Source organism: Melanotaenia boesemani, chromosome 23 (assembly GCF_017639745.1).
Source record: "Melanotaenia boesemani isolate fMelBoe1 chromosome 23, fMelBoe1.pri, whole genome shotgun sequence".
Classification (NCBI taxonomy): Eukaryota; Metazoa; Chordata; class Actinopteri; order Atheriniformes; family Melanotaeniidae; genus Melanotaenia; species Melanotaenia boesemani.
In genome coordinates this window covers 20,479,590-20,507,113 of record NC_055704.1, presented here as the reverse complement: position 1 = coordinate 20,507,113, position 27,524 = coordinate 20,479,590, and the positions used below count along the sequence as shown (strand labels likewise).

The 27,524-nt window shown below is 42.8% G+C and overlaps 1 protein-coding gene and 1 non-coding gene across 5 annotated transcripts in view; both read left to right on the top strand.

Annotated features, from left to right (window-relative positions):
• Nucleotides 1–27,524, top strand: part of wnt5b (wingless-type MMTV integration site family, member 5b) — a 99,356-nt gene that overhangs the window by 11,701 nt on the left and 60,131 nt on the right. For all 4 annotated transcript variants that reach the window (XM_041977395.1, XM_041977396.1, XM_041977398.1 and 1 more), the window contains exon 2: nucleotides 20,828–20,890. The gene's annotated coding sequence lies outside the window, so the exon portion shown is untranslated. The remainder of the gene's footprint in view (nucleotides 1–20,827; nucleotides 20,891–27,524) is intronic.
• Nucleotides 16,988–17,060, top strand: trnak-cuu. Its single transcript has one exon. It is a non-coding gene; the product is annotated as a tRNA-Lys (tRNA).

The following is a 27,524-nucleotide window of genomic DNA, read 5'->3' as shown; positions in this document are numbered from 1 at the left end:
CTTAAAAGATCCTAGGAGAAAGAATGGGAAAATAAATTTTATATATATAAAATTAGAATTTTTTTCCAGTAATTCAAAAAATTACAGAAAGAAGATGAAAACAAAAAACAAAAGGGTGTAGGCAGAAGCTAGTAGCTTATACAACGCCTACCCATTACCAAAACAATGCTACCAAATTACCATTACCAACAAAATTAACATTAGGAAAAGATTTACATCATCATCACAACTGATAGTAAGAGCAACTTGTAAAATTATTACCCACAACAAGATCTTTCGCATTTCTTTTTCTTGATACTTCATTATTATATTATTTATGTACCTGTATTGATTACTTTTCTCATACCTTTTTCTTTTTTTTTTACTGTGACATCCTGCTTTACGCTTTATATTCCCTCTGCAGTTTCTTAATCTTTTCTGGCTTTTCCTCATGTACCAGGCTGACTTGTTTTTCTGTTTTGTGACTGCATTCAAATGGAGGCTGATTTATTTTCTACCCATGCCAGTTTTAGAACAGTTGAAGATATTACATTTATTTACTTTGGAGGAGAATTTTGCTTTATTTTACCACATTTTTCTAGTTTTGAAAGTAAAAGTAGCAACAGCCCAAACATATGGAAGCATAAGTTAATGGAACTATGTTCTAAGACTTGTATACTCACCGGCCACTTAAATAGGTTCAACTTGCTGCTACTGGGTTGGATCACCTTTTGCCTTCAGAACTGCCTTTATTCTTGGTGTCAGATCTAACAAGGTGTTGGAAACCTTCCTCAGAGATGTTGCTCATTTTTGACATGACAGCAGCATAGAATTTCTGCACATCCATGATGAGAGTCTCCCGTTCCACAACATCCCAAAGCTGCTCTATTGGATTGAGATCTGGTGACTGTGGAGGCCATGGGAGTCCAGTGAACTCACCATCATGTTCAAGAAACCAGTTGAGCTTAGTGACATGGTACGTTATGCAGCAGAAATTAGCCATCACAAGATGGGTGCTCTCTGGTAATAAAGCAATGAATATGGTCAGCAACAATAGCTGGCTGTGGCATTTAAATGATGCTTAGGTGATACTGAGAGGTTTAAAGTGTGCTAAGAAAAAATCCCCCAGGCCATTACACCACCAGCCTGAACCATTGATCCGAGGCAGGATGGATCTATGCTTTCATGTTTCCACCTAATTCTGACCCTACCATCTGAACATTGCAGCAATCTTCTATTGTCCAGTTTTGGTGAGTCTGTGTGAATTGTAGCCTCAGTTTCCTGTTCTTAGGTGACAGGAGTGATACCGTATGCGGTCTTCTGCTGCTGTAGCCAATCTGCTTCAAGGTTGGACTTGATGTGACTTCAGAGATGAAACCTCTGTAAAGAGATGGTTACGTGTGAAAGTTCTAGTAGATGAGGACTTTAATTACTCAGACACCAGCACCAACAACCATGCTACGTTCAAAGTCACTTAAATCCTCTTTCTCATTTGGATTCTCAGTTTAAACTTTAGCAAATCATCTTGACCATGTCTGCATGACTAAACACGCTGCGTTGCTGCCATGTGGTTGTATGATTAGTTATTTGTGTTAATAAGCAATTGAACAGATGTCTCTAATATTGTGGATGGTTAAGTGTATTAATGCTCCTCTACCACCATCTCTTCCTGCTCATCATTTTTCAGGATAATTTTTGCCAGCACAGGCCACCGCCACACAGTGCACTGCTCAAGAGATTCATACTTTTTGAGGTTTATGCACTGCTGACATGCTTCTGAGCCAGCAACCGAGGTGTCGTCACAGAGGTAAATTGGTGTGAGTGTATGAGAGCAAGCTGTCACAGCAGAACGCACGGCTTTTACCAACTTCGCTGTTGTCACTCAGCTGCAGCTGCGATGCCAGCTCACTGTGTTAGCGCACCGCATGGAGCTAAACCTGGTCTGTGAATGAAAAGGCCACTGACATTAGGCCGTGAAAACTAGCATGAAACCCTGAAACACTATTGCTATTGTACTTTTTTCCCCTTTTAAATGGCAATAGACTTTTTTTTTCTTTTTTTTTTTTTATTGAGGCTGAAAAGCTTCACTATCATTTGAGTTCTGTCTGGCACTGGATTACTAATTCCCTTGAAAATCTTATGGCTGCATGTTTTTACCAAACATGCCAGCAGATAATCTGCTAGAAAACGTCTACGTGAGGGAACTCTGGTCTTTGATGGCCAGTGTCCTGCAGATTTTAGATCAGGGATCTCCAACTCCGGTCCTCGTGAGCTACTGTCCTGCAGGTTTTGGATTCTGCCCTGATGCAGTACACCTGACTCAAATCACTGGGTCTTTATCAGGCTTGTGCAGAGGCGTGCTGTAGTAGGAAACATCTAAAACCTGCAGGACAGTAGCTCATGAGGCCCAGAGTTGGAGACTCCTGTGTTAGATGTTTCTCTGCTCCAACACACCTGACTCAAATTAAAGGGTCATTGTGCAGAAATTGACAAGAAGCTGTTGGATTAATTTCATTTAAGCCACGAGTTTGAGATCCCTGTTGCATGTGCTTTCTTCAGCATGCCCCTGTTATGAAATAATCCCCAAACTGCACCAGATTTTTTGTGAAATACAAGCAGCAATGCAAATCTTTCTTGATTTGTCAAGTTCACTGAGTTTTGAGCTCATACCTGTGGTAATGTGCAATACAATGATGAGTCTATGTTGTGTATTTCAACCAAAAAAAATCATCTGAATCTTTGTATTGTCTGACTGTTTGGCCCCTCTGACTGGATTCTGTCAAAAATAGCATGAGCACACATTTCTGTTTACTTTTGGAGGGAGGCTGCTGTGGCACTGAAATCCAGCATTAAATGATTAAATAAACTTACATTTTTCTTTCTCTTCTCCTGCTCCATTTTTACCTTCTTATTTATTGCCACTTTAAAAAATAGATGTCAGTTTTTAAGGATTTAATCAATTCTAAATAATTCTAACATATTCAATTAAAATCACCATGAATAATAAAATCCAGCAAGTGGTTAATATTCCACCAGATTATCAGATGAAATTAGCTTTTATTTAATGGTAGTGTTATTTGTAATTAAAAGGGGTAAAGTCTTTCCATACAAGCGCCGTTGCAGCCACAGTAAGTGTCCAGCCAGCAAAGAGTGACTCATCAAAAATCTGTGCTGCTTTCTCCATCGTTGCCTCTTTTTTTTCCTCCATCTTTGTCAACAACTCCCTTCCTCCTTTTCTTTCACTGTCTTTCCCTCCTTCATCACTTTCTTCACCCCCACCTACTTACTTTCCCCATCGTTGGATACAGACACATACACACACACACACACACGCACACTCATCTTCAGCCCTGCCCAACCCTCTGTGGGCACTGTGCCCAGAGAGAGGCAGCATGAGCTGGGCAAGGAGCCCCCAGCATAGCCCCACCAGCAATGTGGAAGCCTAAAAAGAAACATTAAAAAGAGGGAACTAGAAGGTGAAACACAGGAGGAAAAGAGAGGGAATAAAAGGTTAAAATGAGGGATGGCTGAGGAGAAGATAGAGGAGGAGGAGAAGTGAGAAATTGTGCTGAAAGAGGATGAAGAGATAAGAAGATGCAAGAGCAGGGGAGATATGCAACACAGGAGAGGATAAGAGAGGGGAGGGGGATTAGAAAAATGGATGGATCAATAGATGGAGAGATACAGATAGAATAAAAGGAAGAAAGATACAGAGCCTAAAGAGAATGTGTGAACAGAGAGAAAAAGAGAGAGCCGGGCAGACAGCCAGCTCTCCCCTGAGAGAGAGGTCATAGCAATGGACATGTCTCTGGAGAGCCTGTGTGTGTGTGTGTGTGTGTGTGTGTGTGTGTGTGTGTGTGTGTGTGTGTGTGTGTGTGTGTGTGTGTGTGTGTGTGTGTGTGCGCACGCGTGAGATGGTGGCAAGAGATGCAGATGGGAGGAGAGAAGAATGCAGAAAAGGAGGAAGAGGAGGGCAGTGGAGCACAGAGAGGAAGAGTGGAGGATTTGTAAAAGATAGATACTGAAATATCTGAAATGTGACCTTGGAAATCTATATCGGCTCTTTGTGTCTGAGTCTCTGAACATTTTCTGTTTTGCAACACATTGAAAATATGAAGCTGGAATTAAAGCATTTCTATGATTAAAAATAAACATAAACAAGAGTTAATTTTTAAACTTAAAATGCTTAGAAGTTTTAATCCTCTTTCCTTTTTGCAAATGTGTTATGATGTTACTAACATAACTGATAACTGAACTAACAAACTGATTAGTTTCATCAGGCTTAATAGATAAGTAAATCTAAGTATCATCCAAGTAATAATAAACGTTTACATCATGCTGTCTAATGATTTTACCTGAGGGAAGCATGTATAATGTGAAAAGTATTGGTCCAAGTACAAAAGCCTGAGGAACTCCATATGTGTGTGGGTGTGTTTGTTGATTAAATAAATAACTCACCCTCCCATTCTGCTGAAGCTTAAAGTCATACATAATTAAGGGAACGCAACTCTTTTTTTTTCTCAATTAGGTCCATCTCCTGTGGCCTTTCAGTCTCAGAAAATCTCCTCTGGACTCAAGAATTGTTGCAAATTGCCTTAATGACATGTCGAGTCTAGCAGCATTATAAAAATCCCCATCAGCTGATTGTGAAGCATGTGTGGGCATTTGTGTTATCATGTCAAGATTTCTTTGCATGCCAACACTGAAATGAAACCGCAGTATCCTGGACGCCATAAATGTAGTCTAACATATCCTCCTCAAAACCTACATTCATTACGGTGAATGCATCCTCACTTTAAAACAAATACAAAAATCAAGATCATATTTTTAATTGTCTACCACCAGTTTACTTGTTTGTATCCTTTATAACACTGAAGACATCGAAGGCAACGTGTGTGCGTTTTATGGACATATTGTGAATGCAAGGTCGTGCAGTGTTATGTGTGTCAATAACAGTATCTGGAGGCCACAGGATTACATGACCTTGCATGCCAGATGCTCTGTCGTCCTCTCTCTCTCACACTTGTAATCAAACACAAAGCCCCATTAAATCCTGGGGGCCTTTCTGAGGTCCTTGCATTGGTCATGCAGGGGGGCTTGGAGAAAAGGAAGACAAGAAGAGATGTTGGTCATGGTAGAGAAAGAGAGGAATGGAAAGAGTGATCAAGAAGAAAATGATTTAAAAATTAATAAAAGAAACTAAAAACGGGCCCTACATATGGGAAATGTTGAGGAATTGGTAGATTACCAACTACTTATTTAACTTATTTAAACACTAAAATGCATCTATTACCCCTGACAAAAAAAAATGTATGCATTTATGTTAGGGCTAAGCCTGGCTGACAGATGAGCAGTATGGAGAAGTAAAATAATGATGGAGCAGGTGGAGGAGGTGAGTTTGAGGTGGATGGATAAATTTGGGACCCCGAGGATGTGGGGACGTTGTTTCAGCTGCTGTTTCACTCAGTGAGTCATCTTCCATTCTATCAATCCAAAATACTATGAGACAGTGGAAAGGGAAAGAGTTTGGGTGTTCATCTGTGTATCATTCTTGTTTCTGTCAATACAGTTCATACACTTCTGCTGTGTGTACCCATTAAAGTGTTTCATGCATCTGGGCTTGTGTGATTCGGCCTATACTTGTGTGTGAGCTTGTGTATGTGTGGGCTCAAATTGCTATCATTTACTCTGTGTGTGTGGGTGTGAGAGCATGCATGTGTGTGTATAAGTGTGTGTGTGTGCACAAACCGTGAGTCCCAGTGAGATCCGGCAAGCATGACGGAGAATGACAGCTTGATTTATGGCGAGGCTATAAGTAGAATGACTACTGCTACAGAGTGTGTGTGTGTGTGTGTGAGGGAGAAAAACATGACAGAGAAAGAGAAGGAAGGAAGGAGGTTGGAAAGGAAAAACTGAAGAGAAAGAGGGAGAGATGGGGATGACAAGAGGAAACAGGAAGCAAAGAGGAGAGAGATAAGCTGAGCGACACAGCTAAAAAGGCAAAATGGTCCAAGAGTGGAGAAGAGTGAGGAGGACAGCATTGAGAGGAAGGAGAGAAAAATACAAGGAGTGGGATCAGAAGGGGACTGATTGGGATTACAAGAAGAGAACAAAGCTCGTTATTTGAATATTGACCAGCCTGGGAGCTGCTACTAACGTAAAAAATTATAAAGCAGGGAAAAAGGGAAAACAGAGCATTTAAAGTGTAGCTCCTGTTTGAGAGGAAACTACTGTGAACTGGTTGGACGTGAAACTACTGATCAAATAGGAAAATAACACAAACTTCAGAATCACAATTACATTTGTTGACATTTAGCAGATTTTGTTGCATCCACAGAATGCAAATGAGCTTCAGTTCTCTGATCAATAACTGTAAAGTGAGTAATATCGAGGGGAAACTTCAGATCATTGTAAAGATAGGCTGTTTACACTGCGAAAGTAACTGCTGAAAACCTGAAAATATTGAGAAATGTGTTTTTTAATTAAGTGTGGAGTTGAGAATATTCAAATTTTTAACCAGCTGCCTCTGATGTCAGGATCTTTTCTTCATTTATTAACCTCTAAAGAAGGTTCCCAAAGTGAAACATACAGAGCTTCATAGTTGACAAGATAGACTCTGAACATGGAAACATTAAAGGTGTTAAAGGCTGAATAAAGGATTTTTTCCTTAAAAATAATTTAAACTGCTCTCATTTGCTGCGAGAGATAAAAGGAAGCTTCCCTATAAACAATCTGTCTCCTACATCAACAATGTCTTTGTCAAGTTTTTCTCCTTCAAAATAAGTTCCGTGCTGGAATAACTTCAGTGCAATTTGTTACTCTTTCCAACTTCCTGGTTCCTTAACCAATCATATGCGACTCCCCACGGTTGCCTAACAACAAGGCAGCGTTTGGTATTTTATGTAGCAAAAGAGCAGCAGCATGCAGGTATGGAAGCTAGTAAAAGAAGCGGACCAGAAATAGTTTCAGGAAAACCTAAAAAGCCTCGGCATCCTGCTAAAAAAGCAAACAACCAAAAACGGAATAAAACGTGGATCAATATTGGAGAATCTTTTGAAAGGTGGAGAAGTCTGAGCTGGCAAAGTTTCTCCTCGACAGGTAGACACCAGAATTTGCTTAAATTAACCGAAAAGTTTATCTTGATTTACAAAGATTTTAGTCTAATTTATTTCTCGGCACTCATTAAATTAATTTGTGTGACTGTATGGATGTATTAGTGGAGTAAATTGGTGGCCTGTTAGTTTACAATAACAAATGTAATGATGTTTGGGCCAAGTAAATACTGTGTTTGTCCTTATAAACATATTAAATTACTATCAAATTAATTTATTAAGTGAGACTAAGGGAAAACTTTAGGTTACTGTCGTAACCCCGGTTCTCTGAGTAGCATGAGTGAGTGTCTCACTATGGGGGAACGCCTCCTGCGTGACCTCGTCAGAAGCTCAAATGTCATTACGCCAGCCCTGAGTGGCTGGCACTGGTGACGTACGTCTATGTCTGGAGATGCTCCAAGCCCCTATATATAGGGCTGACATAGCATCAGTCGTCATTCAAAACAAGCTCACCTCTTCCTCGCTTCTACTGCAAGGAGGGTGATCTGGTGAGACACTCACTCATGCTACTCAGAGAACCGGGGTTACGACAGTAACCTAAAGTTCTCTTTCATAGCATTCGTTTCGTGTCTTACTATGGGGAGAAATACTTACTCCCGGATTGCCAGACATGCTTGTAAAGAAGACAACTGTTTGTTTGTTTTTTTTTTTTTTATTTTTGGAACTTCAGATTGGGCCCACATCCTGAGAGCCCAGTCCTAGGACCGAATGTGCCAGGGTTGGGGCTGTAACATCCAACTTGTAGAACCTAGCGAATGTATGCGGGGAAGCCCAACATGCCGCTGCACACACCTCTTGGATTGAAACTCCCTTAAACAAGGCCCAAGAGGTTGCCAGTCCCCTTGTGGAGTGTGCACGGAGCCCCCCAGGTGGCTGTAGACCCTTGCTGGTGTATGCCAGGGCAATGGCCCCCACTATCCAGTGGGAAAGGCGCTGCTTAGACACAGGTTTCCCAACATATGGTTTGGCCCAGGACACAAACAGCTGATCACTTTTCCTAAAATGCTTGGTTCTGTCCAAATAAATCCTAAGTGCCAGGACAGGGCACAAAGAATGTAAAAGCTTCTGCTCTTCAGAGGCAAATGGAGGGGGACAGAAGGCTGCTAGCTCTATAAGCAGGCATGAGTCTGTAACCTTAGGGATGAAGGCTGGATTAGGCTGCAAGCTAACCTTAGTATTATCTGGAGAAAACCGGATGCACGCTGAATTTACAGACAGTGTATGTATCTCACCAACACGCTTAGCTGAAGCTAAAGCAAGCAGTAAGGCCGTCTTCAAAGACAATAGTTTCATATCCGCCTGTTCTAGCGGCTCAAAAGGAGAACCGGTTAGAGCATTCAGAACAGTGGGAAGGTCCCACGACGGGGCCAGTGGCCTGGGCACGGGCAGTTTGCGGCGCGCGCCCTTCATAAAACAGCACACCAGAGGATGCTGGCCAACAGTTTTTCCATCAAAGCCAACATGACAGGCCGAAATTGCAGCCAAGTATACCTTTATGGTTGAGAAGGCTTTGCCTTTGTCAATGAGGTCCTGAAGAAATGAAAGAATCACTTCCACTGAGCACTGAAAAGGCATGGCCTGAACTTCTGTGCACCAGTTTTCAAACACAGCCCATTTGTGATGATACAATGTCCTAGTTGAAGGTGCCCTAGCGCACCGAATAGTGTCAATGACAGAAAGGGGCAGCCCCGATGTATTCAGGTTGAACAGCTCACGGGCCATGCCCATAGCGCCAGCCTCTCTGGATATGGGTGAAAAATTTCCCCTTGTGCTTGGGACAGCAGATCCCTGCGCAGAGGTAACTGCCATGCTGGCTGGAACAGGAGCTGAATGATCTCCGCTAGCCAATGCTTCCCTGGCCACCGTGGGGCTATCAGGATCATGGACAGGCCCCTTTCCCTCACCCTGACCAGGGTCGGGGGAATGAGGGTCACCGGTGGGAAGGCATAGAGGAGGGTCTTTGGCCACTCGTGAGCCAGTGCATCCACCCCCAGCGGGGCTCGCTGATCGTGCAGGGAGAAGAACAGGGGACACTGGGCGTTCTCTACTGATGCAAACAGGTCCACGGTTGCCTGACCGAACCTTAACCAAATTTCCTTCACCACCTCGGGGTGCAGCTTCCAGTCTGCATACAGAGGGTCTTGCCTGGACAGCAGGTCCGCACCGTAATTTAGAACCCCAGGTATGTGAGTTGCCTTCAGGGACAGCAGATGCCCACTGCTCCACATTATCAGTCTGTGTGCCAGTGTGTGCAACCGAGGTGACCTTAGTCCCCCCTGTCTGTTGATGTAGGCAACTACAGTGGAGTTGTCCGTCCTCACCAAAACGTGATGACCTCTCAGCCAGGGGAGAAAATGTTTTAGAGCCAGATGCACTGCCAGCAGCTCCAGGCAATTGATGTGGGTGGAACTCATGTGAGGGTCCCATCTCCCATTCACTGTTCTCCCCTCATGAGTGGCCCCCCAGCCTGCTAAAGAGGCATCTGTTGAAACCACTTTCCTGGAGGACACAGTTCCCAGCGGAACCCCTTGAGTCAGGAAACCTGGCCTCTTCCACTGGCGAAGTACTAGAGAACAGTGCACGGGCACCCTCACCAGACGACGGCCGTCGCGGTGTGGATCCAAGCCTAGGGAGGCAACCCAGCGTTGTGCTCCTCTCATGTACAGGCGTCCCAGCGGTATGACAGGGACCGCCGAGGCCATCAGGCCCAACAGCCTCTGACACTGTTTGAGAGTAACCACGCTTCCTCTGCGGAACAGGCCAAGGCTGGACAATATTGTCTCCACCCTCTCCAGTGACAAAAAAGCTTTGAACAGGAGGGAGTCCAAAGTGAGCCCGATGAAGGTGACGCGCTGTTGTGGGGTCAGAACGCTCTTTTCTAAGTTTATCTGAAAACCCAAATTCCCCAGATGGCGCACCAGAACATCTGTGTGTTGGGCCACCTCCTGGCAGGTGGGGGCTGCTACCAGCCAGTCGTCTATGTATGTGGCCACTCGAATGCCTCCCTCCCTCAGGGGGGTTACAGCAGCCTCGGTGCACTTTACAAACACCCTCGGGCTCAGTGACAGGCCAAACGGTAGGACCACAAATTCGTAAACCATCCCCTGGAAGGCAAATCTCAGATACTTCCTGTGGGGGGGATAAATGGGGATGTGAAAATACGCATCCCTCAGGTCGACTGAAGTGAACCAGTCGCCCGCCCGCACAAACCGTAGCAGAGCAGCGTGGGTCAGCATCCTGAACTTGTATTTCCTCAGGTGGCGGTTCAGTGCACGGAGGTCCAGGATAGCTCTCATTCCTCGCCCTCCCTTTTTGGGGACGAGGAAATACCTCGAGTAAAACCCGCAAAGGGTTTCCTCCACTGGGACAACTCTGATGGCCCCTTTTTGTTTCAAAGTGGAGATTTCCTCCAGTAAAATAATGGCAGACTCCCCCTGAGCGTGAGAGTGGACAATTTTTGTGAATTTTGGAGGCGCAGAAGAGAACTGGAGTCTGTAGCCTCGCTCGATTATCCGCAGCACCCATTTTGACTAAGTGCATGCAGCCCAGCTCTCCCCGCGAGCAGTGAGAGGGCTGACAGGCCAATCTGTCAAAACTGGAGTGCTGGCGCCCTCTTGTGGAGGAGGCGGGCCGCACCTGCTGGCCCGGCGCTGTGTGTCCGCCCGGGGGCGACACCATGGCTCCAGGCCTGTCACAGCCGTGGAGGCCTGAGGCTCCACGGGCTGCGTTATTGCAGGCGGTTTGCCACCTTTCATTGCCCTTTTTATTCTTTTTATTTTTGCACAGTGTAACAACGCCCTCGGCTTTTGGCCTGGATGCGTATGTCAGGACAACTTTATTACAGAATGCAAGGATAAAGTGCTTTCGTGACCACCCTGGTAACACTGCTGCTTCCCTCCGGCCGGTCTGGGAACATGAACGTCGGCTCAGGGTCTGCACTCTGATTGGAACAAGTCCCGTTGAACACGCTCCAGAACGGAGCGGGGCAAGGGCAGAGCGGGCGGTAAAAGGGGCGCCCCGTACCCGCTCTCCCTCATAGAAGAGGCTGTCAGGCTGTCCGCTTCTTCTTCCTCCCGGACGCCGTGGCGGCGGGGGGCGGCGGGGCCGTCTGAGCTCTAGCTTGAGGAGCTTGCTTCCTGGACCACGGAGTCTTAGGACCTCCAGGGGCCTGAGGCGCTGGCTGGGCTTTTGGCACCTTGGGGATCCTAAAGCTCGGGATCGGATGAGCCGCAGCTTGCGCATATGACTGACGTGGTGCCGGTGGAGCGGCAGGTGGAGCCCTCCTCGGGAGGCAGAGTTTCAGCGCCTCGTCATCCCTCTTTTTCTCCTCACATCTCCTCTGCATGGAGGTGACTGCCGTGCCAAAAAGACCGTGAGGGACGATCGGAGTGTCAAGGAGGTCCTCCTTTTCCTTCGTGGGGAGGTTGGTGAGCCCGAGCCAGCGCGCCCTCTCCTGAAGAACCATGAGGCCCATGGCTCTCCCCGTGGCTTGTATCGCCACTTTATGGAGGCGGAGGACGTGGTCAGTTATGACGCAGATTTCCTCCCAGAGGGTAGTGTCTGGTTTAGCCGTCATGTCCTCTTCTAATTCGGCCTGGTAGGCCATGAGGATAGATGAGGCGTTGAGGGCTCTGGTAGACAATGCAGCCGCCTTGTAGCATTTATCAGTTAGGCTGGACTGGAAGCGGTCTGCTTTAAAGGGGAGGGATGCGGCTGCGGACGACAGCGAAGCCTTCGGGTGAAGATGGCTCGCCACGAGCGGCTCGATGGGCGGCATCTGCCGTATGCCGTGTGCGTCCATCCCCTCACAATCCAACAGGGAGCCTCCCGCGATGGGATGTTTCTCGCTGTATGGCTTGGATTTCCACGTTGCTGCGATCTCGTCGAGCAGTTCCGGGAAAATGGGCAACGTCTGTTTCCCTGCCTTTTTGGCTTTGAGCAATTTCTTGCCGTCAAACCGAGATTTTGCAACCTCCGTCTGAACTGCAGGCCACGGGATGTTCAGTCGGGTGGCTGCACGCTTGCACATGTCCTGCATATCAAAATCCAGGGGAGACGATGTAGTGGGCTTGTCGTCCATTCCCGCAACCAGCTTTGCAGCCCCACAGGTGTTAACATGGGGGAAGGACTCCTCCTCCTCGTCGTCGTCCGATAACAGGAACGCTGAGTCTGTCGACTCCGCTCCGTCATCGGAGCCCTCCCCTTCCAGGACAGCGCGAGAAGCGGCAGTGCCCCCACACACATCATCCGTCCCGAGCAGGGGAAACATGGCAGGGTCTGGCTGGGGGTCTGCATCCGCCCAGCTCGGACCAGGTGTAGCGACCAAGCCCTCACACATATCCACTTCAGGGGCAGCCATTTCACACATCACTGGGTCTCCACCCGACAAGTTAGCCTGGCGAGCTAGCCTGCGGCGAAGCAGTTTACGTGGGAAGGCAGCGCAGTGGATGCACTCGTCCGTGGAGGACATTGCAGCCTTGGCGTGAGCTTGGCCTAGACATGTCGCACACACGGGATGAGTGTCCCAGGTGGATATTTTATTGCCGCATGGGCAAAGCTTGGGGTTTGCACCGGTGCTGACAGCCGTAGCCATGGATAGCTATGGGGCTGTCAGAGCTAGTCTGATATTAGCCCGCTTTGAAGCTTGTGCAGCCAAAACGTAACCCGACTAGCCGTGAAAAGTAGACCACAGTGGAGCTACTCTTCGAGGTATTGCTACCTGTTAGCAAAGCGTTGCCACTTCGTTGAGAGAAATATTGCTATTTCTTCGGTGGAAGTATTGCTATTCCGCACCTGTATAAGCTGCTGAAAAGTATTGCTACTCCTCTTGAGCTTAGCAACTGTGTTGATGGGAACAAGCGCCCGGTGACCAAGTTGTGCACCCAGTCGGTGGACAGTTAAGCTTTGCACCCAGGATACAGTTGTCGTATGGCTTCTGTGAGAAGCGAGAAGAGGTTTTTGAATGACGACTGACGCTATGTCAGCCCTATATATAGGGGCTTGGAGCATCTCCAGACATAGACGTACGTCACCAGTGCCAGCCACTCAGGGCTGGCGTAATGACATTTGAGCTTCTGACGAGGTCACGCAGGAGGCGTTCCCCCATAGTGAGACACGAAACGAATGCTATGAAAGAGAACTGCTGCTGCGTGGCATTTGTTGATTAATGTAGCATTTGTTTACACTCTATTTTATGCTAACATAAATTAGCACGTGAAATTAGCGCTAGCATTGCCAAGCATAGCAACTTACTGTGTGTGTGAACCATCTTCGCTCCTCATCATGATGTTTGCTGGTGCTATGTTCTCTGTCCTTCAAAGACTGTATTAAAGAACCGTCCTCTCACAAACCGGCAACCTACGTGAAACTCTCCAAGGGGGAGGGAGGAAGAACGCTCTCTGTGTTTTTCTCTTACGACTGCAGTTCTGATTTGAAACACTAGGTGTCAATGCTACTTTTTTTGCCTTTAAGCATTTGTTTGATTCGGCCAATTTGACTCCTAAATCAATGTCTGGTCACATTTATCAATACACTTCCTCCTTTCTGCTCTTTTATGTTAAGGATTTTTTGGAGATTCAGATTTCTTCATGGACAGAGTGTGTGTTAAAGATGACTTTAAAGCACCTTTTACTTTCCTTACATCCTCTGATAATGTCAAATTGGGTTTCTTTGCTGAGTCCAAAACAGCCAATGTGTTATCCAGTTGCTGGTGTGTGTTGCAGTGTTGTAAAGCTGTCACGTGATGCTCCAGGCTGGAACACAAACAGCTACAGGGATGTGCAAAATGATCGTTTGTATGCCATCTTAGGTACTGGTTCTTTTAATAATACAACATCACCAGTAGGATTAGCAATGAAATAGCTAATTCTGCCATCCAGCTATAGATCGCCATCTAACTTGCCAAGGATGAATAGTAGATTTGAGAAAACTATTAATGCAATAAAAAGAACAGGAGTTTAAGGTCTAGTCTGTATACTTTGGTAAAATCAAGCTGCAGAAATAAAGAACCAACCTCACCTTCCCTTTCTAAGCTTGAAGGAAAAACATGAAATGCCCCTTTTAGCCTGTGTTTGGTCTTTTCTGGGCTGCAGACTGCAAGGAAGACCAGCATTGTCTGAAGATGTAAAAGGCTTTTTTTTAGTTGGTTCTGTTCTCCTCCAGATAAAAGTTCAGTTCCTGGTAAGATAACAACTACTGCTGTCAAATTACAGCCCCTAGCAACATAGCTTATACTATTACTCTCTGACAATTTAATCTAACTAGTTAATCAAAACATTCTTCATTTAAATGTCTTTTTTTTTTCAGCTTATTGGAATATATAGTAACATGGCTGCTAAGGGGCCACAAAGTTAGTAACATGGAATAATAACAAGAGGAGAGGGAAGGTGCTCAGTGCATCATGGGAAGTGGCACAGCTCTACTGTAATAGCTTAGTCAAAAAGAAAAAACTAAAATATTTATATTCAATGACAGTAGTTACACAGACTTGCTTTTTTATTTCCATGCAGATTTATTTCCCTACAGCACGCTGTAATGATGCAGACACGTGACATTACACAAAACCTTTTTGTTTGGGGGGTCGTCGTGTGTGTGTGATGGTAAACATAATTTCACCCAACAGGAAGCAGTTTTCACCCTTTTTTTTACTTTTTGGTACCAAACAAAAGTATGACAATGTGGAAGAAATGAGGAGGAGCAACATGAGTGTTTCAGGACAGAGAGCAGGGACAAGTAAGAGTGTGAGAAATTTGAGTGACAGAGGTAGATAGAGATAGAAGGAAAGAAAGAAAGCGAGCACAGTCTTTGATCTATCTCTTGGTGGAAGCTGGTCTTGGCATCCAGCCATAAACCCCACAGCGTGCACACACATGCACACACAAGACATACACAGGCCAAACAGACACACACACACAGTTACAGCTCCAAGGCTTTGTTGATTATTTCTGCTGGGAGGATCAAAGACGCTGAAGCCCCAGCCTCCTCCAACCATCCATCTATCTATCCTTCAGCTATCTGTCTGTTCACAAGTCCATCTGTCAGACCATCCATCCCTCTATCAGATGCAAAGATGATAAAAAAAAACACAGACTTTTCTTACAAGAGTAAATTCTAACAATCAGCTAATTTAATTAATGGTCCATTGATTTAAAAATCTGGTTTAGTCCTCTGTTGTTTGGATGGCTGAGTGGTCGTAGAGCTAAGTCTTTCATGAGTTTCTCATGGGGATGATGGTTCAAACCTTCCTCCTGACAAATATTTTCCTTTACATTTATTTTCACTTGTTTGATGAAAGTGATTCAAAGAGCCAGTACCTGAATTTTATTCTTTATTCCATCTGTCAGCTCTGCTGCAAAACCTTTTGAGAGAAAGAAAAAAAAATTGGCATTTTTATCAAAACACCACAAACTTCCAGGCTTGAACTAGTTTTAGTTTAAGACATAATTTCATCCGGTACAGACTTGAACCTTTAGCTCTTAATTTGTACAGTTTCTGCAAAGCTGTGTCCAATTCATATTACATGGAAATGTTTTTTTAACCAATAAAATATGAATTAACACTGGGTGTGTGGTTGGAAATTATCATCCTGCTGAATCTAGCAGATTGTACATCACTGATAAATCTAAACAATGAAAAATAAATAAAAATACCAAAAGAGACACCAAAAGTGCTTTAAGTTTAGGTGATCCCATGTGTGTGTTTGTGTGTCTCCATTAAATGAGGAAGTTGCGGTTCTGAATAAGGTTCAGAGTGACGTCAACAGCTGCCATCTTCAAGGACAAGGCCCTGAGTGTGTGTGTTTGCATGAGACAGCCTGGAGACACAGTGACATCTTCAGCTGTTGCTTCGACTATAAAAGAGTTGTTATCACTCACTTAGCTCTTTCTATCTTTTCCCCTTTGTCCCTTTTTTTTTCCTTTGTGTCAAAACACTTTCATGAAACTACCAAAAAACCGACTCCCTCCTCTCATGAATTTTCAGATTTTATTCATCAGATTTAAAATTTCCTCGTGCTTTTCTTTTTTTTTGTTGTTGTTGTTTTTCTCCCCGGTTATTGCAGTGATCACACCAGTCAGCTCCACAGTGAACCAGCTGCCTATTAACTCCGTGTCTTTCTGACTGTTAGGTATGGAGTCCAAACCCCCATTTAGACCTTAGCTGTATGTGTGTGTGTGTGTGTGTGTGTGTGGGAGGGGGGGCATGAACTCTTACCTCTGACCTTTAGTGCACTCCTATCTATCTATCTATCTATCTATCTATCTATCTATCTATCTATCTATCTATCTATACATCTATACATATATCTATCTATCTATCTATCCATACATCTATCTGAGGTAGCAGTCCTGTTGGCCGGATGTAAGGGTCATTAAAAGAGAAGTTATGTTTGTGTGTGTGTGTGTGTGTGTGCGCCCTACATTCTGAAATTGAGGGCACTGGCCCTTCCTCCCCTGTCTAAAAAGGAAATACCAAATTACTGAGGGCCTCTCTCTCTCTCTCTCTCTTTCTCTCTCTCTCTCTCTCCTTCTCCTATCATTGTTTGATTTTTTTTCTTTTTTATTCAAGTTGCTGACTCACTAAAATCAAAGTGGATTTTTGTTCTTTCTTTATTGTGTTTGATGGTGTGAATTCTGGATCCATAGATTTAAAAAAAAGACAGTTTGAGGTTTAGATGGAAAATCAGCATTTGTTTTTTTTCTTTCTCCAGATTAGTATTTGTTATCTGGTTACAACTGATTATATATCTACAGTATCTATCTCTCTGTCTGTCTCTCTGTCTGTCTGTCTGTCTGTCTGTCTGTCTGTCTGTCTGTCTGTCTATCTCATTTATCTAATCTATCCATCTGTATATAATTTAATTTTATGAATTTTTGTGTGTGTGTGTGTGGGTAGTTAAAGCCCGGCTAGCTCAGTCGGTAGAGTATGAGACTCTTAATCTCAGGGTCGTGGGTTCGAGCCCCACGTTGGGCGCAGCTGTTTTTAGTCACATCTCACTTGACTGAGTGTACTGTTTCTACACAACTATAGTGTATATTAGGGATTCCTAACGCTTGTCCTCATGGCCAGAGTCCTTAGAAGTTTTCCTGCTGCAGTACATCTCTTCGAACCAATGGGTAGTTAGCAGACTTGTACAAAGTTTAACATCAACCTCAGTACAAGTCTTATTTCTATCAGGTGTGTTGCAGCAGGGAAACTTTTAAAACTTGCAGGACTCCGGCCTTTGAGGACAAGGATTTCCGTGCTGCAGCACACCTGATTCACATTAATGGGTCATTACCAGGCTTGTGCAGAACTTGACAACAAGCTGTCAGAGATCCATTTAATTTGAATAAGGTGTGTTTCAGTGTGGAAACATGTAAAACTTGCAGGACAAGTGACCCTTGAGGATCAAGGTTGGGGATACCTGGTCATTAGAGTATCGACTTGTCATGAAAACTAAATCCACTCAACCACCTTCATCAGCCAGCTGTGCTTGATAATTTTACGCTGGATGTTCACAGTTATCTGTGGTATAAATAAACACTATACATACTAAATCTGAGCTGACAGAGAAAACTCAGGTTTTTTGGTAAATGGTTGCTATAATTTAGCTTACCCCTAAAGGCTGGAACAGACCTTTGTGTTGTGCTTGTCAACAAACATGCAACTACCTGTTTTAGCTTTCCTCTATTTACATTTTTTATCCCGTTGTTTTTGCTCTGATATGAAAGGAGCTCATTGGCTTTTATGGAGAAAGTACACTTTGTAAAACAGGGTACTTATAAGTATGGATTACCATCAGAGAAAGTTACAGGCGATGCTTTTGTGCTCACTAGGACAACATTTCTGGCACTTTATCCTGTTTGTTATGAAATCGGTTGTTGTTGGCTGGAGTTGACTTTCAGCCAATCAGCATTTGATCATGTATCAGTTCTGTGGGCTCTTCTTTCTGGAGGACTGCCGGTCTGTTCTTTTGTGTTGGAAAATTGGGCACAGAGAGCTACTCAGATGGATTAGTACACAGGCGTTCATCATAAAGCACACGGAAACATGTCTGAATACATTCCCAGTCATCAAGTCTGTGTTCATCATGAGGTCTTAAGTAGAAATCAGCTATTTGAAGGCATTCATTAAGAAAAATCCCATCTAGCAAATCTATAAAGTTCAAACACTGACAGGAAATATAAATGGAGAAGTAGGAATTCAATAATCTGTTTGAAAGCAAACTGAACACAGAAAAACTGTGACTGATGAATAAAAGCTGCCAAATATTCTAAAATCTGTTTTTTTTTAACATCCCTACACATATATTGTGTAGGCAGGTGGCAGGTTTGCAGAAGAGGGAGATATGATTGTTAAATATGGGGACATTTTCAGAAATTCTCCCCTCCACATATCTGCTCAATGACTGCATAAAGTGGATGGAAATGTTTCCGGGAATGGGTTTCCAGAGCTGTTCCACCTGACAAATAGTTGTCTTGAAAGTGTTATTATTTGTGTTATTGAATACTGTGCTATATAGCTGCATAAAAACAGCATAAACTCAGCAATAATAGTAGTTTGGACAGGATATAAATAAAATGTGTCCTGAGTAAAAAAGAGAAGCAATGGCAGACTGAAAGCAAAAGAGGCTGATAAAAACAAGACAGCAAAAAGCAAGGGAAAGAAAAGCTGTGGGTGTGTGTGTGTGTTTGAGGTGTTTGTGTGTGTGTGTGCTGGAGGTGTGCCATGGCGCCTGCCAGCCAGCCAGGCTGAGCTGGAGGGCCCCTGCTGGGGGTGGAGGGTTCAGGCGAGCCCCCTGCCTCTACTGGCCTACTGGAGCATGCTGGGAAACAGAGAGAGGGGGATGATGATATAGAGGGATGGAGAGAGTGAAAGAAAAAGACCCTGAGAGAGAAGAGGAAGAGAAGAAAGGAAAGAAGGAAAGAGATGGAAACAGCCAAACAGGCATTAGCTGAAGAGGAGAAGGAGGATGTGTGATGTTGATGCAGAGAGAGAGGTGGAGAAGGTAAACCCAGAGCTGGAATGTAAGAGGAATGCAGGGAATGGAGGAGTTTTCCTCTGGCTGGAGACAGAAAAAGTGGGAGGGTGAGGGATCCTGGAGACATGAGACTCTGCAAAACACTCTAATTTATTCCCTCCTATTTTCACATTCACTTCAGCTATGCATAAACCACAGAACTAGATGTGTTAGATGACTTTTAACTAACCAGTCAGATCTTTTACTGACCTTCTTCTTCTCTTGTGTCATGTGTAAATACTTTCTTTGATCTATCCCCTTGAAGACCAGGATTAATACTGTTTATGGCTGCTTGTTTTCACACTCACACAGTTCATTTTAATCATGTAACCAGTGACTCATGCTAAATCTATCAGTCTTTAAGGGTTTACTACATTTAACAGCACTGATCAGAAGCACAACCATTTATTTTCAGTTTCTTTTTAAATAAAGGAAGGTAAATTTAAACTGGTTGGGGGGGTGTTTATCAACCAGCAGACATATCTACCCATTTCTCTGTATGTGTGTGTGTGTCTGTGTGTGTGTGTCTTCTGCTCCGAACTGTGTTGACTTTAAATATGAAAAGCATCTTCACAGACAGACAAGTCTGTGTGTGCATTTTTGGGTGTGTGCTGCTTGTATGACACGGATCTGTTTAAACAATCACGTTGCGTAACATTTGTCTGCTCTTTAGGATAATAAAAAATAAAAAAAAAACAAGTCCCTGTGATGTAAATGATAAATTTTTCAGGGTTAAGCCGGTAGGTTAAGGTTAAAGTTAAGGCTTGCATTGAATCTGCAGAAGCGTGTGCATCCCACCTTTCTAACATGCTGCAGCCAAGAAAGTCCACACGCTTTACTGTAAAAAAAGAAATACATCAGATTATTTGTAGGGAGTCATAAAGCAGTAAGCATAAGTAATAGTTATATAGTTAAAGAATGAATTTGAGTATGTGGATGTTTTTCTAGCTCTTCCTTTTCTCTTTTCCACACGTCCTCTTTGTGTTGTTCTTGTTTTTTTCCCTTTTATCCCTTTTATCCCTCGTATCTGCTCACATATTGGCATTACTGATGAGCAGTGTTGCCAAAGCTTCTAAACACAGCAGGACATCTTTGTTTCGTCCTTTTCCTCGCTCTCAGGGGGATTAGTGCGACGTTCTCTTATTTGTCCTGTTTTATCTTCGTATGTTGCCATTTTGGCATGTGTTACATGTGTGGTAAAACGTCAAAACAAAGTCCACCTTTCCCACCTCCACGTCTCCAATTGGCTCATCCTCACTGCTGAGAAGAGGAAAGCGGGATACTTTAAAGTGGAGGAGGGAAAAGACAACATGGGAATCATGGAGCAGAAAGGATGCAGAGAAAAAAGGAAGGAGGAGAGAAGCAGCAGGAATACAGAGTAAAGAGAGGATAGTAATGAGAGATGGTAGGAGAGCAGGGAGTTGGGGAGGGGGGAGGTGACAAGTGTTACATATACACATGCATGAGAGGAGAGGAGGTGGGGGAGGTGTGTAGGGGGGTCAGTGAGGTAGAGAAGGCGCTGTATGTGGTGACATGACAGTGTTACCACAAAAATCAATAGGCCTGTCTGCATGTGTTTATGTGTCCACTGAGTCTTAGCTTTAATTGAAGTCCTGTGTCAGCGCCACAGTAACACGGTCTACAGGATGTTCAGAAGATGTATTAACATACTAACATCCGTCTGTTACATCAGAGCTCTCACTTCTCTCTTTTTTATTTTATTTCATTTTTTTTGCAGAAGAAGCGAAGACGAGCGAATGAAGAAGGAATAGTGAAAACACTCAAAGTGATCACATACAAAGTGAGTATATCGTTCTTATTCATCTCAATCTATCCACTACCAACCTCATACAGAATAAAAAGTTCCACTTTGATGTGAATTCAATGCAGTTATCGTTGTTTTTATAACATCAATATCAACTTTTTATTCCAAATGGGAACAAGCCATTCTTTATATAAGTGAGAAATAATGATTAAACAACACATATTAACAGAGTCAACAGTCTCAGTGATTTTTCCAGCCACATGGCAAGTTTGTAAATCTTTAGCAATAAATAAGTCAATAGATGTTATAATTAGCTTGGCTTTGCTGGTTTGTGTCTACGTTATAACTGGAAAAATTCTTCAACATCTCTCTTAATCTTGTGTGTTGTGCTAGCTTTATTAGCATCCAGGGATTTACGGCAAAGTCTCACCAGATGAGCATTAAAGATCTATCGCACTACCTCTGTGCTTAATCAATACTCAATAGACTTTTATCCAACCTTTTTTTCTTCTTATGAAATCCAAATGATTTTCAGATGTTAGATCTCATGTTGCAACAAACCACATCAGCAATGCTTCTCAGATATGTTTTGTGTTTATCTTGCAAGCGTATACTCCGCTTTCACTGCTAGATCTAAAAAACAAGTTTCAAATGCTGTGCAGCTTCTGCTTGCTCACCATGCGGCAACATTTTAATGCTCCATACTTAATCTTAAATTTTACTCAGACGTCAACATCAAAGTATAACTTTACCTGTCTAGAATAAAAAAAAATCCTTTTTACTAGATACTAACACTAGAATCAAGCCATGGACCAGTTTATGATCCATTATTTCCTATTAGGGAATCTGCATCTACATCTTTAATTCTAAAATCAGATCACAGTTTGTGTTGGTTTATCTTTGCATCCATCATCAGCTCAACAGGCCTGTGCAGATCCCGCTCATAAGTGCTGCACATGTCATCAGCATTTTTTATAATTTTCCAGAAAATGATAAAGCATAGCTCCTTTCACTCAAACCTTTGTTTAGCATCAGTATCTTGTGTGTAAAAGGAGGCGTTAATAGAGGAACACAGCACTGTCATCAGTCAGCTGGTTCCAGCTTGCTGTGTGTTGAGTCATTGTGAAGTATCATAGAGGAGAACTGGTTTTATCCCACCAATAAGGTGTGACCACAGTGAAGCTGAATAGCATCATTTTTTATCAAATAATTGGTAATTACCACTACATTTGGAGGCCTGTGAGAAACTAAATGCATTAGATTAAATGCATGTGCAGCTTTGGAAAGATGACAGTATGATGGGATGAGGACTTGCACCTATTTGTCTTAATTCTTCTATTTGTTATTAAACCTGGCATGAACTCAACTTCAGAATGGATAGTTTGTTTTAAACTGTATAAATTTTGCTCTTAATCACAAGAGTCCAGACTTCTTTTGCACGTTGGTCTTCCTAAAACGGACTATGGGAAAAAACCGCAAACCATGCTTCTTTTTGAAAGCTCCTGCATTGCATAAGACTTGGTGGACAGCTAGAAAAGAAATTCACACTTATGGGTCTTTTTTCTTTCAGGTGATGAATAATGTTTCCAGTGTCACTCTAAAATAGTGCCATATTTGATTGGAGACAACTTTCAATGTGTGGTTTCCACTATCATTACCACCTTGTTACTTTATTATATCTAATGTAGTGAAACCAACCCTCTGCTTCCTTCTTTAAACCAGTACACATAACCTTAGAGTGCATCATTTTAATTAAATATACAACTATGACATTTTTTAATGTTTAGATGGAATGATTTTATAACTTACTTTTACAACTAGAATATGTAGAATACACAAAAAAACTTACCCCTTCTTCCTTCACCTTTATTTAACATAGAATGTAATGAAGCTGCTATTTCATTTCAGTTTAACGTATGCAGCAGAATCCAGTAGAATTTCCATAGAAATAATTAGATTTTTCACTTGTTTGCTTCAACCTGAATCTGTCCAGTCTGAGTTTGTTTCCCCAGTCCTCTGACGCAAGCCTTGTGTTTTGAGCCGTAATCTGCTGAGCTCTGCTCTTGGTGTCCTTAAGAAGTTATCCTTGGCAACGTGATTGACGTCATGAAAATCCCTTGTTAGATTAATTAGTTGCATATAATTTAGTTCAGTTGAAATCATTCTGGTTTGACGTGGTCTGAGTGAATGTTGTCTTAAATTTGGCCAGACAGGTTCAATATTTACAAGAGAAATGGGAAAGTTTCTGCTTAGGATGCGGACACATACCTAGGAGCCAAAAATAGGACTTGATGTGCCCTAACCTTCCATTAACTGGCCTTTTGATTAAAAAAAATAAGTTTTTTTTTAATTATACTGTTTCCAAACTTTGGTCTTAGGCACCAGACGTGTATCCAGCTAGCATGATTATCACCAGGCTCTTCTCTCTTTGTCTTGCTTGTTGATGCTGAATTTTCAAAAATGGAATAAAATTAAATATTGATATGTTTTCTTCAGCATCTGTCCTGTTAATTCACTCAAAGGAAAAGAAGGAAACCCTCAAATATAGCATGTATACATAATGTACATGTACATAAGTACACAGTGACTTAAGAAAAGACTCAAACGACTTCTGTGCTGGTCGATGAAGTCTAGAGAAGCTGCCCATCAGATAACACGGTAATGTGTGTGTTTGTGTGTGTGTGCATTGTTATGGGTGATCAAACTGGCATATTTGTCAGAAGGACTGGAAAGATATGTCAGGTGACAAAGACAGAAACAAAAGGAAAGGAGGGAGTTTTGATGAAACATTCATTCATAACTCAGTTCATGTAACATTTACAGCATGGCAGATAATCTGGAACAAAAACTGGAATAACAAAGACAGAAGAAAGCAGGCATCAGTTTGCAAGTGTCTCCTCTTTAAACATCCCTCCATCTTATCTTTTTCTTTGCCATTACTGTCTTAAAAAAAATCCTTCACCCTTTGCTCTTCTTTGCCTTTTTTCCTCCCTCATCATCCTCCCTGCCATCCATCTCTGCCTCCCTCCCTTTTCTTCCTGCTCGCCACACACATATATACACTGGCATGCTGACACTTAAACTAAATGCACTCACACACACCCTATTCCCTTACTCCCTCCTCTCACCACCCACATAGAAACGAGGACACATACAGGCCACAAAACATACATACTTTTACGCACGCGCACACACACACGAGTGCGGGATCCCCCCCGCACAGAGTACTTTCAGCACTTTCTTCTTTACCATACTCAGCAAGATCAGATGTCAAGTCAACTGACACAACACACACAGAGGCTGTATTTTTCTTTTCACCACGCTCTGTTTCCTCATCCCTCCTATAGAATATATGCATTTTTTTAAAGCCATCCCACTCACATGCACACAATATTTTATAAAGCTAATTTGGGGGGATTCGGTGAAGCAATCAGACAAAGATGGACAATCTGGGGGTAAAAATTAAGAGCAGAGAGGTGGGAAAGGAAAAAGTTTGGAAGAGATGAGTATGGAGCCTAAACGGAGCATTCAGTATAACCTAACCCTCAGCTGCGCATGTAAGCAAAGTATCTAACAGAGCATGCATGCAAGACATCAATGATTTGTATATGCAACACACACACATGCATAGTGAGTGAAACATGAATAAATGATTTTCATGCACTGACAAAACCACCACGAGCCAAGGCACATCCACACACACACACACACACACTCTCAATGCATGGTGACTGCCAACACTGTGTACCACACATACAGTACATCCACATGTAAATTGAATTACAGGCATATTTTCTAGCAGGGGGGATGTATTGACATGAAAATGCATGCAAAGAGATACAGCTTTCCCATCATATGTTTTGACACTTCACACATATACAGTACTAGAAACTGCACAATTTAGCCAGTGTATATGCCATAGGCAGCTGTAACATGTCAGCATCTAGTGGTGCTTGAGAGTTTGTAAAGCTTAAAATGACTAAAACATTGAATTTTAAGTCAAGTTTTTTTTAAAACAATGTGAAGGCAGTGAGGTGTGAGCAGGCACCCTGTTTCATTTGAAGACCAAGGATCTATTACAGTTTGATCTTTGAAGTACTTGTATGTGGATGCGTGTCATGGACCAAACAAAGGAATCTAAGGGCCTCAGAAAAAGAACTGTGTATCAGAGTGAAAAAGCCTACAAAACCACCTCTAAAGAAATCCACAAGAACATTGATTTTGCACAAATGGAGGAAAATACCATCCTTTCCCCCTACCAGTTGTTGACCAACAAAGACTACAAGAACAGAGTGCAGTAGTCAGCAACGATGCAACGGTCTTTGGCTGATGTGGTGTTCAGGAGTCCACCAGAAGAACACTGAATAATAACAGAGTCTATGACAGAACTGCAGGAAGAAAACTTGCTGTCCTCAAAAGGAAGCGCTGCTACCAATCAGCAGTTTCTTTAAAGATTTCAAGGACAAACCAGAAATCTCCCAAAAACTGTTTTATGAATGGATGAGACCAAAAAGAACTTTTAGGATTAAACAACAAGTGTTTGGAAAAATGAAAACTTTGTATTCCAGCAAACTGTGGAACACGGTGGCGGAAACATCATGATTTACTAAACTACTTCCTGGTTTCCCTGTAACTTCCCTGCTTTCCATTTCTGTGCTTTCTAATGGTTTTTCTGAGAGAAATGAACAGCTAACGTCATTGTTTTGTTTTTGCCATGATCTCATTTTCTCCTCTTTGCTTCCAAAAGATACAAACAATTGGAGCAAACTTATAAACAGAAATACAAACAGAAGTATGTGTCCTGCTACTTATTATGTTGCTGTGCTTCTTATTTATTATGGCTTCTTTATTCTCAGCTATTTTCTTGTGCAGCAGTAGCAGCATAACTGCCTTGCTCAAGGGCAAGGAGATAGTAGCAGGCAATGGAATGGAGAGTGGTTTTCATCCAGGTTGTTCGGCAACCTTCCAGTGAAAACCACACAGCTTTCACCTTTAGGCAACCACTGCCCCTGATATATATTTAAGTGCGGGTTGCCTTCAGCTAAACACACATACACACACCGAACACACAAAGCAACACAGCCACAGACCATGTGTACAAGCCAGATTTGGCTCCGTCCTCATGTCTGCCATACGGTTGATTCCTCCCTGCTGTGCAAACCCTGCAGGCCAAACACACAGCACTCGTGTGTCTGTCTGTGTGTGTGTGTGTGTATGATTGTGTGTGAAAGCAGGAGGCAGCAGAAAAACGAACTAGAAGAAAATCAGACCAGGAGAGAAGACACAAGAATATTTTCACACGAGTCATGTTTTAGAGGAAAAACATACAGTCTGTTTTCATAAACTGTTAATATAATGCATTATGTTATGTAATATGTAATATAATGTACCCTTACAGAATTAATTCAGTGGGATCTTCCCAGCTAACTGGGTTACTGTCCCTGAATGTGAATATTTTGCCCACTAGTCAGTCTGAATAAAAGTGAAACAGGACTCCATGTAACTTTGCAAATTTTACATTTCTACGTGTCTTCTCCACCAATGCAATACAGATACAAATTATTTTTTTTGTTATAATGAAGCTTTTACATAAATATCATGAATACTTTTCTACTCAGTTCCTAGACTTTATGCTCTAGAGCTGACATGGTGAATTCAGGTCCATCTGATGTGGATTTACTCATGTTTACATGCAGTCTTCTGAAAAATGCCTTACCCAAAATGCTGCACGAGTGCCGATCATACTTTCCTGTTTGCATTAGAATTTATAAAAAAAATAGCTTATTTTGTGTTTATAAAAAATAATTATTTGTCTTAAATTATAGCCTTTTAAAACTCTAAGACTTTTTTACCTTTTTGTCTCAAAGTAAATCATAGATTCTCAATATGTTGCCGTTTTTTGGGAAAAGGAACCACCTGCATCAGCGGTAACTTGGTCTTAATTGTATGATGTAGATATTTATCTGATTCCAGGTGGTATTATCAGGATAATTTTCTCTGCACAAAGGGTTTTAATTAAATGGACTCAGTTTAGATTTTTGACCATTTGTTGCATAAATAATCTGCAATCATATCAGTATTTTATACTTACAATGATAAAATATTTAGATAAAACTAGTCTCTCTGTGAATCACCACACTATCGTAGTGGAGGGATTTGAGTATTTCCATAAACGTGAGAGCTGTGTTGTCGGGGGCATCAGCTCCTGGTAGGGTCTCCCAATGCAAAGTGGTGTCAGAGGAAGGGTCAGACTAAACGATTCAAAGACCTTGATGGACCAGCACTAAGATGGATAAGACACCTCGTCCAGAGGAGAGAAACTGGGGCCACTTTCCGATGCCAGACCTGGGAGGGGAGTATTTGGAACTTGACCAGGGACGGCCCAAAAAAGCCACAAGCTGCCACCTACTCATGGGCTCATCACCTGGAGAGGAGGAAAATTGAGGTTGGGTGCATTGGAAACAGGGTGATGGTCAAATGCAGGGACTTTGGCACTCCGATCATCAACTACAGAAGCTTGCACTGGGAGGAGTCCCCAAAGAAGACCCAGGATACCCTGGAGGGACAACTTCACCTGGCTGGTCTAAAAATACCTTGGGATCCCCCCTGGATGAGCTGGAAGCAGCGGTAGGAGAGAGGGAAGCTGCTGCTCCCTGTGATCCTACTTCAG